Source organism: Passer domesticus, chromosome 5, assembly GCF_036417665.1.
Source record: "Passer domesticus isolate bPasDom1 chromosome 5, bPasDom1.hap1, whole genome shotgun sequence".
NCBI lineage: Eukaryota > Metazoa > Chordata > Aves > Passeriformes > Passeridae > Passer > Passer domesticus.
Window position 1 is genome coordinate 29,081,370 of NC_087478.1, and position 18,707 is coordinate 29,100,076.

Below are 18,707 nucleotides of genomic sequence, written 5' to 3' on the forward strand. Positions count from 1 at the left end.
GGGGGTAGAGGGCCAGAAGGGCATTGTCCCTTTCTAGGGAAACATTTTACCAAACCTTCTCATGCTGCTCTGCAATCTGCTCTTTTGGGGTAGTGGTTTTCCAAGCCTCTCCAACCCACCTTGTGGCTATAGTTTCCAGATGTCTTCAAGAAAGAGAGGATACAAACAATTTGTGCAGAAAAAACTGCTGGTAGGAAAAAGGTCAAAATACAGAAATGGCTTTGCAAGCACTTTCTGTGGGGCAGGCAGCAGGTCCAGTCTCCTCATGCTCCTCAGTTCTGCTCTTTCTCTGTTAGATCAGCTGCTGACAGAACAGCCCAAAAAACCTAAAAATAGGGGCTGGGTCATTTTATCTGAGGATAATTAGAGAAATAAATGAAAATGAAACTTGGATTGGGCAGTCAGTCTTCCATCAATCCCTGTGTTGTGCTACTTCACTCCTACAAATCAAGCAGTGCTAAGTTTTAAGGAATTTTGCTGTTCAGATAAAGAAAAAAAAGTACCACAAAGAATCAATTCCTTTTGATGCAAACAAGCAAAGTATGTGGTAGGCAATGCACGTTACAATAACCAAGCCTTCCTATCTGACAAGTTTTGTATTACATCAACTTCATTTATAGTTCGTAACACTATTAAATTGAGTGCTCTGAACTGCAACTGGAGTGTTTACAATCATGGCAAAGGAGCACATGAACAGAAAACTGTTTTAAAAGAAGCCTGATTAAGACAACTGAGCTATTGTCTACACAGTGGTTTTAAACTTGATTTAGCTGGTAACAAATTGTAACAGTGCCTACCACAACATGTCTGATGTCTAATGCTTTCCTTTGGGGTGCAATGGAGGAATAATTCATTCTTCTAATTTGATTCAGATATAAACATAATGGTGTCTTTTACTATTTATGTTATTAATAAAAAAACATTTTTATGACAAATCACTGTCCTGTGCTGTATCTTTGAAGAACCTCTGCACTGCTGTGGAACATGACCAGAAGTTTGTTAAACTGGAGGGATGAAGAATATAGCCATAAAATCTGTTATGCATGACTTATGATTATGTCCTTAATCTAATGTGTCTTATTTATATGCATTTCATCAGCCTAAATTCTAATTAAAACTGAACAATAAACTCTAACTTTTCAGTCATAATGTTCCTGCACCCTGTCTTTAACAGCAATATTTTAAGGAACATATTTGTAACTTCTCCAAGTTCTGGATCTGTTCTCCTTGTTTAGGAATTGGAATGGAACTGACTAAATATTTGTAACTAATAAAGAGTATTTGGCTTATTTGTGGAGTAATTTTATTCATTCTTTGTATATACTGAGATGACTTAATTTATACTGAGGTTCTTGAACAGATGTTTTTACAGAACTTGCCTAAAGTTTTGGTTCAAATAATTATTCCTAAAAAGGAAACAATGGCTTGCTATTGGCTGATATTAACTCTTTGCTGTTCTTGTTGTTCCTAAGTTTGGTTCTGACTGGGCTTTACAACCATGCTGTGGAGCTTTGATTACCTGGATGATGTTATTTGGGAAAAGGCAAAATGAACACTTGAAATGTAGATTGTGTTCTTTACCTGATTTCTGACATTTAAAGACAATCTAGCAATGTAGAAATCTGAATGAATATTTAAAAAAATCTAAGCAGAAGAAAGGAAAAGCAGCTTACAATATAGAGTGTCTCTTTACAGTGCAGACTTCTCTCACTTTAAGAATTTGTGATTTTAGCTGTCATTGAGACCTGTTGGTTTTAGCAGTGTATTGCCATAACCTCATATGTGTGTGTCTGCTGTTTTGCTGTCAATGAAACATGAAAGTGTTCATCCACATTCCTGAAAGGGGCTCTCTTAAGAAGTACTTATTAATTCTGACTTGCTCAAGGAGTATCTGTCTTCCCCAGCATGTCATATCTTTTGTTCTTGGTTGTAGCTCTCTGGCCTAGCAATGAGAGTTGAAGCTGATTCTCACCTAAGTTATGCCTATTTGTGGTAAAGCGTACATTAAAGAGCAAAACTTTCCTTTCCTCCTTTAAATGTAAAGCAGTGCCATGATGTGTGATGACAGTCTTGATGAAGTGTCTGAAAGACTGGCTTGTAAAACAATATGTGCACATAAACAGAATAATTTCTGTCTTCCTTTCTAATATAGAAAACCTATTTATTACACAACTTTCAAATAATTTTTTAAAGATAGACTTGCTTGTAAAAAAATGCATGAAGCATTAGAAGCTGAAATTCCCACTAAAGTGCTGTGGTTGTTCCTGTGGTGTTTTGCCTGTCAGCTTCTGGTGAGGCCACTAGGGATGATGAAGTGATGGGACGTTTCTAGACTTTTCTCTGAGAGGCAGGAAGTTTTGTAGCTGTATGTATTTTCTCCTGCTTTGCCTGTAACACTTCTCTTCCTCAGCTCTCTTCTGTCCCAATTTGTTTGTCTGTACAGAAAATGCTGTATTGAGATCAGCTCATTTGTCTATCAGCAGATATCTGCTGCTAATGATTTCTTTCTGTTCTGTACTTGCTTTGACTGTACATGAAACAGCAAAGTGGAGATGAAATGACCCATATTATGTTTGTGATCTCCTCTGCCATATGATCTTCATTTAGGAATTTAGATTTAATTGTTCTTGTGTAGGCTGGTAGATATTAATCTCAGAGATGAATATATGTAGGATAGGCAGTGCTTAAAATTTTTTGGATCGTGCATTTCAATTTTTGCACTCGTGTGCCCAGAGCATAGGATGTACATTGAGCACCAGATCTAACTTCCACTGAAGTCAAAGCAGCAAGAGAAGAATTTGACTCTTATGTAAGAATGCATTAATCTAAAGAAACAATTTCTCACCCTTGTTCTGTTTTGCCAACTTTTAATATTATCACATTAAAAAAAACCCCAGGAAAAACAGTGACAGAAAAAGAAATGCCTCATATATAAGTGCTTGTATTGAATATGTACTACAAACTGAAATAAAGTGTTTTCCTTTGGAGTATCATTCTTGCTGTGCCTCTGTTCCCAAACATTTATGATTTCAACCAGAATATCAACACAATGTTTAACAATATGAACATTCTTTTGAAGTACAAGCTGAAGATAGGAGGGCAAAGGGAAAAATTGTATTTTTTTTAAAACAAAGTACTGTATTGTGAGAAAACTACTGTATTCACTCTCTTAGTTCAGTTGGAAAAAAATCACAAGTCTTTCATGTCAAAACTGAACGGGTTTTTCAACTCATCTATTATTCCTCAGAGTTGCTGCCCAGGAAACTGAATGGGAGATTAACAAAGTATCTGGCTAAAGCGATGTTATTTAAAAAAATGTTCCACTGTGTTTATAGTAGTGCAAGACCAGCCAATAGATAGCCTGAAAATGTGGAAATAGGAAAACTGTGCTCTCCAGTTATGGAAAATCCCATTGCTCAGAATTCAGATGTTTTGTAAAGCAGGGAATTCTCTTCTGAAGATTTGGCTGAATTTTTTACATTCTTGTATTATCTCGTTCTGCTCAAGGAATGTAAACAGTGCTCATCTGTCAGTATAGCTGTTGCAGCTGGATGGCCTTTAGGACTGGGATTTTTTAAAAAATGAAGTTTTATCCTGAATGTGATGCTTACAAACTGTCAGCTCTAAACAATAAAATTTCCACTATGATGGGTGAGGTATGACAGACAATCTGCTTTGTCTTGCCCCATTGCTCTGTCTATTGTGACTTGCTGAGGAATTCGTCCCAGGCTGGATATGTAATCAGATTTGATGCCTGACTTCCTGCTCTCCTAAAGTGACCAATTAAGATGCCATTAATTAGAAGTGAACAAGTATGAAAGCCAAAAATAAAATCCCCTTTTTGTCTTTTTCTAGTATTATATTTATTAGAAGATTGAAAAGTTTTGTTTGTAATGATTAGAAAACATTTGCTTTTCCTTTTCAGCATTATCTATAAAGCAGAAATATTGTAATCCTGCACTACTTTGCATGTCTAGGTACCTTGCAGGATACAATTTTCTCAGCAGCTGGGGGCTTTGGACTTGGAATTGTACAGATATTAGTCACCCTTCTGTTTCCTTACTTCTACTTCCCCGGAGCCACCCTTAGCCGTACATTCCTATTAATTAATTTTCTAAATGTTATGATTCTGACAAAAACAGAAGTCAGTGGAGACACCTGAATTCAACTTAAAAAAATCTGTTTCTGGAAAACAGTCCAGAACAGTGTATCTAACTGTTCAGCTCAGATGCAGCTTTTAAAATTTGTCCTTTATACTTCTTGTATTAACCAGAACAGGACACATAAACATGAACTCAGGACTCAGTACTGGACAGCTGTCCACTTATTTGGCTTTATACTTAACTCTGAATATTGTATTCTTCCTTTCTATGTACCAGCTCGGCTCCAAAGTAACAATTCACCTCTGCCTTTCTCTTTCTGGTAGTACAATTTTTAAGGCAGGAGGTGATAGGTGAGCAGGCTGTTTCTGTACTTAGCAAGAATGGGAAAAGTGGTTGAATTCTCCATTGTGTGTTCACAACTACAATGTTTTGGACTAAACTTAGCCCAGTTCACAGGCAGAGTTTGAAAGTGCTCAAAAAATGCATGAGAGCCTGAATCTCATTTTTCTGATGAGAACTTGGACACCCCACAGTTTAAGCAGCAGGGTGGAGATCTTATGGATCACTTGCTTGAACTTGCATACACAAATTTCTCCTAAATTGCTCTAAGTAACTATTTATTTATTCATTCAGATTAGGCTCTTCCTTTTGCTCTGCTTCTGTCTTCATGCAGAAAAGAATAATAACAGCAATTGCTGCCTCTCCAGGGTGCTGTGTAATGAGTATTCAAAAGCTTGGAAGACACCCACCTATGATGACAGCAGGGGTTAGTATGTAATGAGCACACCCAATTTACCTGGTCACTGCATGTTCTGGTCCAGTAGAAGTAAACTGAGGGAGTAGTTATTTTTGCCACCTTCTCCAGTTGCTTCTTTGTATTGATGAGAATTTAAATGGATGAATACTTTTTCTTCATGCCTCTCACTCCTTGACTTCTGTCTTGTATGCACATTCTCTGCAAACTTGCCCAGTCCTGATGTAGTGGACAAATCTATTTATTGAGACTTGCTGCCATTTCCAAATAAAGCAAGATTTTCACCTCCTCTAAACAGAGTCTTACATAAATGTAGAAGCACACTTATCTGTCAAAAACTAAAATGTGTGCGTACATGTACCCCAGTACAAAAAGTGAGGGTCATTGTTGTGGATGGATTTAACACCAATGTGTGAGATCATCTCAGTCATACACTTGTAAGTTACGAGTTCTGTGCATAAAGTGTTTTAAAAAAGCGTATTCCAATTGTATGTTTCATTAACAAAATGACTAATCTCAGTAAATGCTACAACAGTGCTGATGGAACCCGAGCTCTAAGCTATGAATACAGCATTATAATTTTACAAGAGTAGCTGTTCTTTATAAACATCAAAGTGCATGTAATTATGTGACTTTAGCCCTTTTTTTTCCCACGGTACTATGGTTAATTTTGACAACAGCTAGCATTAAGTGCAGTGATTTAATTCCCCTGATGATAAAGTTTAAAAATAGCTTTGGTTCAGCTTGTTCCTCTCTGCCATTATCCTCCATCACTTGGCTCAGGGGGGTGACCTTCATTCTCTTGTTTGGAGGCGGGCCTTGGACATGCTGGACACTGCCTTTCAGAGACTTTTTCCTGAGTTTTGGGAAATGGAGCTGGGACAGGGAACTGCATGAAACATCCCCTTGCACAAGAAGACCAACCAACTAAGACTGTGTTAGTATTTGGAGATTATATTTCTCTGAAGTTCATTGATCTCAAAAGCAAAGCAAAGCAAAACAAAACCAGAGCAATTGGAAGATTTTGGAGTAGAAAATGCCTTCCCAAAAAGGCAGATGTAGAGTAGTGGAGGTGCTCTGTTGTGACTGGAATTGGGTAATGTTTTGTCCTGCTGCTGGGAGGCTTGCAGCATGGCTATAGAGCCTGTAGTTGCAAGGTGCCCTGCAGCTGGGCTTCTGCAAGGGTGTTACTCTTTTGCCTAAATAGTCTTGATGGAGGTTTCAATAATAACTTAGGAGAGTGGGGAAAATTTAACTTAAATCTTCCATGATTGAAAAGTGCATATACAAGAGTCTACTTTTAGGGGATTTGAGGGACTGTTGTCTTCCAGGCAAAGGAAACAGAACAAAAGTTCCCTAAACAGGATTAGGACTCATTATTTGCCTCAGAAGATCTCAGCCATATTTTACCTCCTTCTTTGCACTAATGGTGTCATCTGCTAAGACCAAAACTGAAAGAATTCTTTGAGAAATTCCCTTAAAATACAGACTAGTACATTGCGTACAAAGATTTCATTCAGTTTGCTGACATTTGCAGTCTTTCCTTCTGTGCTTTTTTCACACTACCCTTGATTTCTCAAGCTGCTTTGAACAGGCCATTTTCTGATAAAACCTATACAGCATGAGTCCTTGTAACATTGTAAGAAAATACAGAGATGAATCATGAAACTAGTGAAAGTAATACTTATCGTACTCTATGGACAAATAGAAATACATTGGTAACAACAATATTGTTGTTGCATTTACTGAAATCTTTAGTTTATTTTCAGTCTTAATGGGCAGATGCATTTGCTCTTTTTGCAGACAAAAGAGTATTCAAAACCCCTAGCTAGAAACAAATGATCACACACTGTACCTGTATTTCTTGAACTAAGAACAGAACAAAATCAAATGTTTTTGTCGGGCATGCTTTATAATTGTGCATTCCTGCACATAGAGGCCCAAACAGGATCCTTCTCAAATGACACAGATGATTATTATTTTCTTCCCAAGGGAAAGTGGTATTACAGCATCAGTATTATCCACTGGTAATGAGGTGCTCACAGATGGAAAGAGGAGGGGTAAGACAGATATAACATGAGTGACTACCCTGTGGCAAATGTTGCTTTAAAAATGTTTTCATAACACTTCAAAGAGTCTCAGTGAAGGGATCATGTGGTAATACTGTCTAACTCTTGCTTTAAACAATAGGGACTTCCAACCCCAGTCCTGGATAACCCTGTTAATATTGCTGGTAGTTTCTTTTCTTGGTGCCAAGTACATGATTAAGACACTGATTCAACAAATCAGAGGTGATCACTTCACCAGAAAGCATCATATGATAATGAAAGGCTTCTGAGAGGGAGCTCTCCTCACTTCTGCAGATCTGCTTTCTGTTCCTTTCTTGCCACAGTCTCAACCACCATTGTTAATATCTGCAAAGAGCTCTAAAGAAGAACTCTGTGATGGTGGTTAAGCATTTTAACAGATGATTGTTAGATGAAAAAACGGGTGAATGCTGTCAGTGACATGTATTTGCTTTTTGTTCTTGGATGTTATGTGGTGACATTACCTTTTTGTTATGGCCAGGACAACAGGTGTAACAGAGTCCCAGACCTGTCTCTTTGAGAAATCCTCCTTGGAGTTTTTGCCTGCCTGAAGACTGAAAGTGTTTACTGATTTGCATAATTGTAGGAGCAGTTCTTCTGGTTTCACTAGAGATCTAATATGGAAAATATTTCTGAACTGTTCCCTTTGCTTGTAACAAAAGCAGAAATATAATTCAATTACTTGCAGAGAGAGGTAGTAAAGCACCATTAACTACTTTTTAAATGTGAAATCTTCAATGTGCATAAAAGAATTGTCTCTCTGCACCCAGGTGATACACTAAGTGCTGATATGCTGCTCCTTCACAATTATGGGGTAAGTTTCTCAATTAGACTTGTATATGAAAGGCCTTTTTTCCTTTCATCTTTTCTTCACTTTTAAATTTTTTTTTGTGTGTATGTGAATGGCCACAATTCCAATGACATGATTTCTTCTTATTCTGTGCATGCCGCTTAATGATAATTTTCCTTTTTAACTGGTCAGCCAAAATGAATGCAGAAAAGGTAGAACTGCATGGACAAAACCTAGAGAAGGAAATGTGTTTATAACCACACTAATTCCAGCTTGTGAAAATTTCCTGATCAAAGCCTAAAATCTGTCCCCTACACTGATAGCAAGTGAGGAGTAAGTGGTTTTGTGAATGAGCTACTGCACTAGTAAAGCTTTCAAATCTCTCTGCTACTGTTGTAGTGCAGTATGGCCACAACCATTAATCCCTTCTGGGAGCAGTGATCAGCAGCAGGGAAAAGTGGCATTTTCCAGGGGGAAGTCTCTCTTTTTGGGTGAATTAAAACTTAAGATGCCTAGTAAGAATCTGTGCCCAGCTGCTGGGGAAAAGCAGCATTGTGATGGGAGCTGGGCTGAGGAGGGTGTGCATCAGAGGTGTGATGATCCTTCCTTTGAACCCCCTTCTGGAGCAGTGAGCACATTGTTAAATACTTTAAGAAATGCAGAGATCAGATGGAGATCACAGTTTCCTCTGCCATGGAAATGGCTAAAGATGTACTTAAAATAGGACGAAGGACAGAGAAAGAAAAGCTGTTCACTTTTCTCTGAGGAGTGAAGGAAAATGTGGTTATAATCTTCAAAGAAGTGAAAAGTTACTGCAGAACAAAAGGCAACGTGGTATTGTTAGATATCCAATGTTGCTAGGACAAGAACTAATGGGGTTATATTAGAAAAAGATATTTAGGCAGGAAGGTTCAGTGGAAAAATGTATTAGGAAATTTATTCTCAGGAAAAGTTAGTGAAATATGGGAAGTGATTGCCTGAAGATGGTAAAGCTTTTAAAAGCAAGTCTGAGAAATATCTGTCATAAATGCTGTGCAGTCAGTCCTTATAGCATAAAGAGTTCCAAGGCCCCCTCTGAACCTTTTTTTTTTTTTAAATTTAAATGCTGGGTATTTTTTAGCCTTTTCTATAAAGGCTTTATCCATCATATTTATTTTTTATCTTCACCTATCTTTGTTTAAAAATCAGCTTTGTTCTTAGTATTAAGATTTTTTTTCTTGATGACATTTGATTTCTTTATAAAATGAAAAGCCATTTTCATAAGGTGCTCTATCAAACAAAATTGTCTCTGCTGTTTGAGGATATAAAATTATTTTTGTGAAGAAAATGCAGATGCTGTGCTGTCCATCCACCCATGTTAAAGAGTTACTTAAGCTACAGTAACCTGGCCAGAGACATTAAGATTACAAGTGGACACCTCCTGGATTTATTTGGGGTGCTTGTGGAGCAGACTGGGGCAGAGTGGACTGAAATGTACACCTGTACATTTCAGGGTGCAGGTATCTGGAGGGTGGCACTTGCTCAAAGTGAGTGGAAACTTTCTTTTACCAGCACTGACTACTTAAGAGACTGATGATGTTACAGGTGTGTATAAATGAAGTCAGCTTTGCAGTTTATTTGTGGGATGATAATGAATTATGATATCTATCATGTTATCCAGATGACTTAGCGTAATCATGTCTCACATCACGGTTTATTTCTCATTGTCTTTCAGTGTGCCAATGCTTGATCCATTTTGCATCGATGACGATTTTGTAGTTGGATAATCAAATCAGGCATTACACTCAGTTTTAGTGGAATGATTTTGTTGTTCATCTCTTCTTTTTCCTACTTCAGCAAATAGCCACCATCCTGAATATGTGTCCTTAGACATGACGAATGCCTGTCTTCTAAGCTTGTCTCTATCACAGATTTGACTTGCAGCTCTCAGCAAATTGTGTCTTCCTTCTGCTCAAACAGATGTTACTCACCTATATTTCAGCTTTTCAAGATAACATTTGCATGTTATATTTTGCATACAGCCTAGTACAGCAACTGTAATTAAAACCTGGCAGAGGTCAATGTAAAGGCTAAACGATCCAGGGTGCTGCTAATAGTAAAGCCAAAATAGACTTCTCAGAAAAGTAACTGGAGTCCTTCAGTGCACTCTAAAACCAGGGTGACCTCCTTTCTGCAAATCAGTTTTTACTTCTTCACATTTGTGGGGCATTTCATCACTTGCTTCAGAGTCATCAGTTGAAACAATATCCTCAGTACTCTTTTATCTCTGTCTTTCAATTTTCTTAGATATTCTTGTTCCATGTTTCTTTGTACTGTCTGCAACACAAAAATCCAGCACTGTTTGAGGACAGAGACAGTACTCTTGATTAAATAATGTTATAATGTTATTCATCAATGAAGAATTTTCAAGCATGTGAAAGGGGATTCCCTGGTAAAGTGATAAGTGCTTTAGTTATTATTTGCTCTATCAGACGAGTTTGCTCCATTTATTTATTCAGAAGATCCTCTTTGATCCAGTGTAAAGATTTCACACAATTCGATGGTACTTGAAGGGGGAAATGTATTTCTATATGTTTAATATTTCAGAGAGTTCAGGTTCTTTAAAAATGTCATAAAATGTCTCCACAGTGCATCAGAGTGTGTGCTTGAAGAAATCTCTCTTTTGTAATACTATCTGTGAGATTCTCAGAAATGGAGAATCCTGGCCAAAATGTTTCCAGAGGGACTGAGACAAGCCAAAACTAACATGGTTTAAAAAAATATCTCTGTAAGCTTGCATTAAACTTTTCTAGGAGGGATTTCTTCAGTGAGCATGTGGATAGAATTTTTAAAACTGAAATAAAATGAGCGTCAGTCCCTCAAGCATTTGCCCATGGCATTTGCCACAGTCTGAAGTATATGCCAAGAGAGAGTGGGATAGTAGTGTACAATACGATGAAGAGCAGCTGGATCTTCCTTCTCACGAGCAGCTTGTGCCAGATTGCTGCATTCTTGGTCTGCATGTTTGGGATACAGAGTGAGTTAGATTAGAAGAAATTGCATGGAAGCAGCCTGTATAGTTTTGAACATATCTTCAAATCTGAAAAAATATTCTTACATAACCTCTGGTCATTTGCTGTGATGAAATCTAACCTCTTGGTGACTCCCTGAGCAGATTTCCCAGGTGCCTGGCAGGCATTTTGGATCTTGGCAAGAAGTGCTCATCTTATGTTGCCTCAAGTGACTGCCCTCCCTGTTACATTTTATTTCTTTAGGAGGCTTTTGAGAAGCACAAGTAAACCCTTACAGATACCAAAACTTTGCATGGGTGGTTTTTATCCCACAGCTGGTTTGCTCGCAGTTTAAGAACAGGCCTTTCCAGGCAGACAGCAAAGCAGTCTTGCTAAAGCACCTCCTTTCTGAAGGTCAAAATGCCCTTGGGACTCCCTGAAATCTGTCTGAGCTGGATAAGCTATGCGTTTTTCTTCATTGAGACTCTGATATGGGAGGTATTGAAAATCTCTACAATAAAAAGGAGATGCTGCTCTTTTCATAATTTCTTTTTTCCTCTGTTATCTCCTTGGCTTAAACTTAAGATTTTTTTTTCTGTCAGTTCATGTTTAAATTTTTGTTACCAGCCTCCACATATGCCTTATCAAACATCACCAACACCATTGTTCTTAGAGTTTTTTTAACCAGCCAGAAAATAAAGAGGTGTTTTTTTTTTTCTTTTTTCTATCCTCTCAGTAGCTAAAAGCAAAACAAAACCGTGTAGCTGCTTTAAAGATCTTTATTCTATCACCCACAATATTTTTACTACTGTGTGAAAACACAAAAATTCCTGAACTGAGTTTTCTAGTAGACTTCCCAATGATTTTATGATGGTGTTGGGAGTTGGGACTAAGGTGCCACTGCTCTGCTGTGGGTAAGCCATCACCCACTGGCAAAGAGAAAAGGGGTCCAGAGCTCAATAGAGTCCCCAAGAAGATTTCTGTCTACATCTCAGCTAGCAGGTGAAAATACTGACCTGCAAATAACACCTAGTACTGTTATTGTGGGACAGACTAGGCTAACAATGGCTAAAAAAAGGAGCAGTCTTTCAAATTTGTAAACAATAAAATGCAGTTGTCTGTCCTAGGAAAGGAAAGGCAGAAGATCAGTACCCCACAGCATCTCCTAAGGGAGAACAGGGAGCGGGGAGCTGCTTGGCCCAAATACAGTCTGGTATATTTGAGCAAGAGAGACAGGGAAGAGAAAGGAGGAAGGAACTTTGATGCAATAGGAAACTTCTGAATTTATCAAGGCAGGTCCTCTGCACAGTCCTGGTGCTGAGGCCTCATATATAGCCTGTGCTATTCTTAGAGCATGCAGCAGAACAATGGTTCCATTCGCAGAAGCTCTTTTATAGCTTGCCAATATAAAGAAGGCTGTGCAAAATGATATGATCATGTAATTGAACACTGTAAATAGATACGCTGACCCAAACGATAGTTTGAAATTAGATCACTTTCCTGCCACATCTAAACTTTGTAGGCTTAACAGAATGAGAAAGACTTGATTATTTTTTCTGGATTTATAAATGTTCATGTTACTTATATGTGATTTGTGAAATCAAGTGATTTGATGGGACAATGATGGGAACCTTTTTTCTGTTCATTGAAGCAGAAGCTAGATTAATTTAATCCCTTTGCTGGATTGACTTTAATGTCTAGTTATAAATTTAAGATCTGTGTATCCTGCAAAATCCAAACCTCAAACGTTATGAATACCTTTCACTTTTTATAATGCTGCCACAGCTTCCCCTATTAATTAGGATTAATTGGATTATTAAAATTGATTCTGTGAAATTCAATAGAACTGGTGGTACAGGCTTGAGTCAGAGAGATACAGCTTGCAAATATATTTTGAATGGCCACTGACAAAACAGGAAGCTAATATGAGAAGCATGGCTGGCTGGCATGAGCCACGAAGTGTCGTGGCTTGCATAGGCTCATGATAGATGCTTGATTCCCTGTATGCTGTGGGAAATGAGCAGTATTGCCCTATGGAGGTGTTTTTTTATAGTTGCCTTCCTAAGAGAGCCAGATGTGGCCCAGTGCAACAGCTTCTTGAAGGTATTCTGAACTGCCTCAGGGTAATCCCATTCCAGCTGCTTTTCACTTTCATTCTGAGCAGTGAAACAGGGGCTGAATCTGCCCTGATCACACCCTGGTCAGTGGCTGTGTAGTCACAGCAAGGCACTTGGCATGGTGGGAAGGCTTTGCTCTCGCAATGGATGACATGGGGTGTGGCCCATGCACAGAGGATGCTGATGGAGACAGAGGTGGCAGGGCCAGAGGTGGTGCCTTGAGCAGCAGGTTCTGCTGTCAGGAGTATTGTGAAGCCTCCTGGTAGGCAAAAATTGGGACAAGACTGGTAGTCAAGACAGGGCAAACCTGGTATTTTGATCTGCAGCCTGACAGCAGATCAGGGAGTGGTTGAGTTGGGCAACATCCCAGAGTTTAGCTGTGTGCCCAGAAAGTAAGATCCCAAAAGGTAAAACAATGTCAGAGTATGCCAGAAGTAGCAAATGGTCTGCAAAGCACGCAGGCATTTTCTTTGATTAACTGATGCTGGATTACTGTGTGAGCAAGTAGGAGTGGAGCAGGGTGCCAGATTTTGGGCAAAAGGTAATCTTACACCTAGGAATCCCAGACATCAGGTTGCCCTTTGAGATATACAAAGTTTTGAGACATTCAGATGTCCAGCCTGACTTGTGGCACATAGTTAACCTACCAGCAAACCTCTCTGGAGTGGTTTTGATCCAGCCTCATGAACTCATGCCAGAAGAATGTGTTGTGTCATGGGACCATGATAGTTACAGCGTTTAGATATTACATGTCTCAAAAAGAAACCAAGAATGTTGAATTAATGAGCTTCTAAAACACTACCATACTGAATTTTAATTGCAAAGCACCTGGGAAACTAGCAGGTCTGAACTGTACCCATTTCATATGAGCTGCTTTTTTCATGTAGTTCTGCCATACCCTTCCTAATATCTGGATCTTCTGCTGAATTTAGTTTTGCTTCCATGCCGTAGCCCTAAGCTGTGGATCAAGTGGCATGTTGATATTAAACCAAGCTGCATTGTGAAGGTGTTGCATTGGAAGAGGGGAGCCCCTGTATTTGCTAAGGACCAATAAATAACTCCTTCCCAAGGTGATCACACTGGGAGGCTTTTGCAGGGAGAAAATTTTTCCTATGATCAGTTTTGCTGTTGTGTTGGAATTTGTGATAAATGTCATGGTGGTTTCTCTACTTTCACTAGTGATTTAAACCACACATTTTTAATATCACAGCTAGAAAGAGAAAATGTGAGTGTTGAGGGCTGAGCTGGGAATAGGACCCCGAAGATGGAGCTGCCTGACTTCAGTGTTTCTGGAGCCTCAGCTGCAAAAAGCTGCTTTGCATTTGTTTGATTTGCATTGATATATTGTTACATCATGTATGTGATACAATAGATTAAAAAAAAGCCATGTGGCTCTTGTCAAGAAAAAGGGAACTATGCACTTCTAGTAATTATTACCATATGATTCTTGCACTCTTCCTACATATGTGGCGAAGCCACTTATATCCTACTGAAATGCTATGTTAGTTTTTTTTTTATCAGAGAGAACAGTTGAAACAACATGTATATTGCCACAATAATTTCAGCTCTTTACATCTGTTACTTCGCCACATCCTGTGTGTGCAGAGGATCTTTAGTCAAGAAAGTGAGCTTCAGATGTGATTGCTTATAATAAGTTAAACAAATTCCCAAGCAAATAGGTTGAGCAAATAATTTTCCTTTTAAATTATTCAAAAACTGATGGTGACAATGCAAAGCAGAGACAGGAACAGTATTCCACGTGCAATAATTTGACATAGCAAGTTGACCTAGTTGTCTCTTCACACTCAGATCTTATTTACCAAATCTTTTCTGAGTGAATTCACGTAGTGCTTGAGTGTGAATCGTCATATTAAATCTTGTCAGGGACATTTTAAATGCTGTACAATTTGAACTAACCTGCTTTAATGCTCTGCTTCTTTAACTAGTCCTGTTATTGTCTGCTGCAGTTGTTGACTCAGTAGATTTTCTGATGTGGTCTGGGAATGAGTTCTTTTGGACTTTCACATTATCATATTACAATATACACCACAGATTATTTATACTGGGGGTTAATTGCATCATCTAAATGGAATTCATTTTCCATTGTATCTACAAGTTTGCATTTTAAAATAGTATTTTCTCTTATGGAAACTCGGAATAAAATTACATTGATTCTTGAGGAAATGAGCTCTAAATAATGATTCTATGATTCCATGTTTGGCTTTAAACAAACACATTGGATTGGAATAAATAACTGGGAAGTATTATTAGAGGATGAAATATATCACTTCTGTACTGTAATGGAATATGGAGTCTGTCCAGCTAAATGTAGCAGATAAATAAATAAATTAAAAAGTATTGAACCTTCTCAAAGGGACAGAATTGCTAAGTACAACTTATCCGTGCTTAGTATAATCTTAACTCTTCTTCCAAGCATTTCCATTTAATTTTAAAATAAAATCTTGAAAAAGTTCCCAGGACCAGTAACTAGAAATATGCAATCTCATTCATGAGAAAAACAAGTGGGAGACAGAACTTCATTGTGTGTATGATTATTTTTCTGATTGGCTGTCAACACATAAATGTGAAAATAAATTGGAGGCATTAACTCACAACCCCATTTTTTGTCATGGCTTATTGGTGAGTTTAAAACCTTGAAGTTCGTTTTGGGTCAAGCAAACATTTTGCTTTTCCCATCAAACAAAGCACCTCATTGACTTGCACAAGACACCACAGAAAGGAAGGGCTGACCCACAGATGGAGGAGGCAGGGCCTCCCCGGCCACCGCGGTGCCTTTGCCCAATGTCCCTCGGGTTACGATGGGATGTGGATGCCCTGCACCAGCTGCCACATTGTGCTGGACTTCTTGGCTGAGGGTGACCAGCTCTGGGAGAGGGCTGTGCCTGAAGCACAGCGCTTTGGGCACCCAGCCTCCACACTTCCTTTCCTCCCTTTGAAAGCAATGTGCAGTGAACACTCTTTAGCTACCAAAAATAAGAGAACTCTCTTCTTCCTCTTCATCCCAAATGACAAACAACGAGAGAGCTTTATTTTTTCCTCCTATCTCATAAATCAAACAATCCCTTCCCTCAGAAGGCGGCTCAGGGGGAGCCTCCGCAGCCCTGTCTGCTCTGCACAAAAGCCTCTGAAGCGATGCCAGGCCGGGATGCAGCAGGAAGAGCCGGGCCAGTGACCCCTACGATGGTGTGGCTGTGTGGCTGCCTCTTGGTCTCATATTGGCCACTTGGTGCTGCTTCTGTGACAAGAAAAGGGGTGGAAACTCTGATGGGTTGGGGACCGAGGCTGTCCTTGACAGAGACACCTTTCCAGAATGCAGCCAGGCTATGCACAGACGCCTCCAAATGCCCACATTTGAGGCACATTTTCGCTTGACAATAGTGGCCTAGAGGTCTTGCGGAAGAAAGATGTTGTTTTCCATGGCTGTTTTGTATTTCCTCATGAAGATCTGGACTGAACTGGAAATGAGTTAAGTAGATTTGTTTGCTAGGCCTTGGGAAGCTTTGCTGATTGGCCCCCCGTTGTGCTGTTGAAAACTGGGGTGAGCAAGAGGAAGGATTTGTCAAGATGAAAAAGTCTAAGTCCCCAGGGTCTTAAGTGCGTGTCTGCACACAGAACAAAAGGAAAGAGGGAATTACAAAGCTGCTAATTTGTTAATAATGAAAGGACACTTGCCAAGGTCCAGTCTGTATTCATGTGCCATGGTTAGCTGCAAAGCAGAAAGGACCAAAAGCAGGGGCTTGGTGAGTCCTTTCCACCTCTGTGTTCTCTGGAGGCACCAGGGCTTGGTAGTTCTACCCCCATAGGCGCCGTATATCAAGCTATCATTAAAGAAAAGAAAATCACCCCTAGTCTACTAGCATGTAAAAGTGGATTTAATATAGGTAACCAGAGGTATAATTGTGCAAGGTGCAGGCAGTGACTGAAAACCAAAGTGTGATATCAGAAAATTGATGAGTGAGAGGACTCTAATTTAATACAAAAATATTGCCTTCAGATCAATAAACAATGTATTTTTTCCTTGGAATGCAGCATTTTGGGGAACCCAGCATGCCTTTCTTTTTCTTATGCATGAGACTTTTTTGACTCCTGATGTACTGGAGTAGCAGAAAACACCCTCCTGCACTGGGGCTAATGGGGGCTAGGAAACTAAGTGCTCAACATATTCTACTGCAGCCAAAACTATCTTTTGGGTCTGTTTTTTATTTTCAGTCTGGGAATGAGGGGGAAGTTCTTGGAGAGCTACCAAACCATTACAGGTGGTTGAAAATATTTAACTCTTCTCTTTTAGTAATAGAAAAACATTTGCACTTTTAAAAAATTGGTTCCAAATCTAGCTGACTCCCTATAACCATTTAATGAGTTACTGACAAGAGCAGTATGGGATGTGGGATGTACTACATGAAAACAACTTTTTCCCTTCTTCCCAGGAAGAAATTCCCTGGAGGTACCTGTCACCACTGTGGCCCTGTGTGCCCCAATCAGGCAAGACTGAGGGGAAGCTCTCTAGCTACCTTGCCCCTAAGAAGTCTTTTCTCTGACAACATATGAGAACCTAAATCCTGCTTTACGTTAGAGAGGGAGACATGCCTCTGGGAGGGTGGCAGTGCTTTGGTGAGAGGTTTGTCTCCTGGTGCCATGCCTGTCCACCCTGTGTTTCACAGCAATCCATCTCCCAGCCATGAGTTAGCTCTGGGAGCCCATGTGGGTGTGCAGGGAATGCACATTTGTGGTTTAGTCAGTGCAATGCTGATGGTTAGTGAGGTAAACGTCCTCCAGAGTTGCTAATAAAGGATGTGCTCCCCCTCCCTCTCTTTGACTGGGCTGTCAAGACCTGTCTGGGCTATTCAACTGCTCATCTATTGGTGAGGTGCTCCAGCTTCTTGGTTCAGAGTCCTGTAAATTCTTCCGGCCCAAAACTTGGGCCTAATATGTTTTCCTGGACATAAATCAAAGCAGAGTTAAAAATAATAATAAAAAAAAGCATAAAAAGCTGTTTGTGTTTTAGAGATACCATATCGTTCAGACTTCAAAATACAAATTCTGTTTAAAGTCTTTTTCCCTCCCCTGTGGTTTTAGATTCATTAGTTGCTAGACTTCCTTAGTCTGAGCAACAGTTTTAGTATAGATTAAGAAGGAAAACAGGATCTTGGTTTGCATTATAAATAAGTCTAGATTGTGCATTGACTGCCAGTATATTTTTCTTATTCCATATCTATGTCAGCTTGGGATGAACACTTCATCATTGTCAAGCCACCTGTGCGACTGCAAAGTGCCAGCTGAATCTGTCAGTGTTGCAAAGAGGAAATGAAGAGACTTTGATCCTCTGAATAGAGTCCCTTATCACCTAAAGATGTTGATTCAGATTAAAATTTGCTATGACTTTCAATATGAAAAATTCGTTAGCTTTTTATCTGCTGCAGTATTGCTCTACCAAGGCTGTCATGAGATTGTGTGGACATGATCTGCAGTTATTTTACATTGCCCTTGTGTGCTGCAAGGGTTTGTGCTCCCCTGGCCCTACCTTGAATTCAGCAGCTTGAGTTCCAGCTCATCCTGTGCTTTCTTGCCTTGGTTCACCCCTGCCATTTCAGTGGCCACTGACACGTGAAGTGTTGCACTCTTGGCAGTACTGGCTGCCCTTGGGTTCCTAAGGGAAGTATTGTAGAGAATAGTTCCCCAGTGTAGGCAGCAGTAAACGTGGTTGGTTTTTTTTTTTTTTTTTTTTTTTTTTTTTTTTTTTTTGTTGTTTTCCTCCCCTTCTGGAGATGCCTGGATATCCTTATCTTCTGAGCTACTGACTGAGGCCACCTTAGGGATCTCTATATGTCTCATGGCCTGGTGTAGT

The 18,707-nt window shown here is 39.4% G+C and overlaps 1 long non-coding RNA gene across 1 annotated transcript in view; it reads left to right on the forward strand.

Moving 5' to 3' along the window:
• The window catches only part of LOC135301936 (uncharacterized), a 75,018-nt gene that overhangs the window by 20,171 nt on the left and 36,140 nt on the right, over positions 1-18,707 (forward strand). The gene's annotated exons all lie outside the window — the stretch shown is intronic.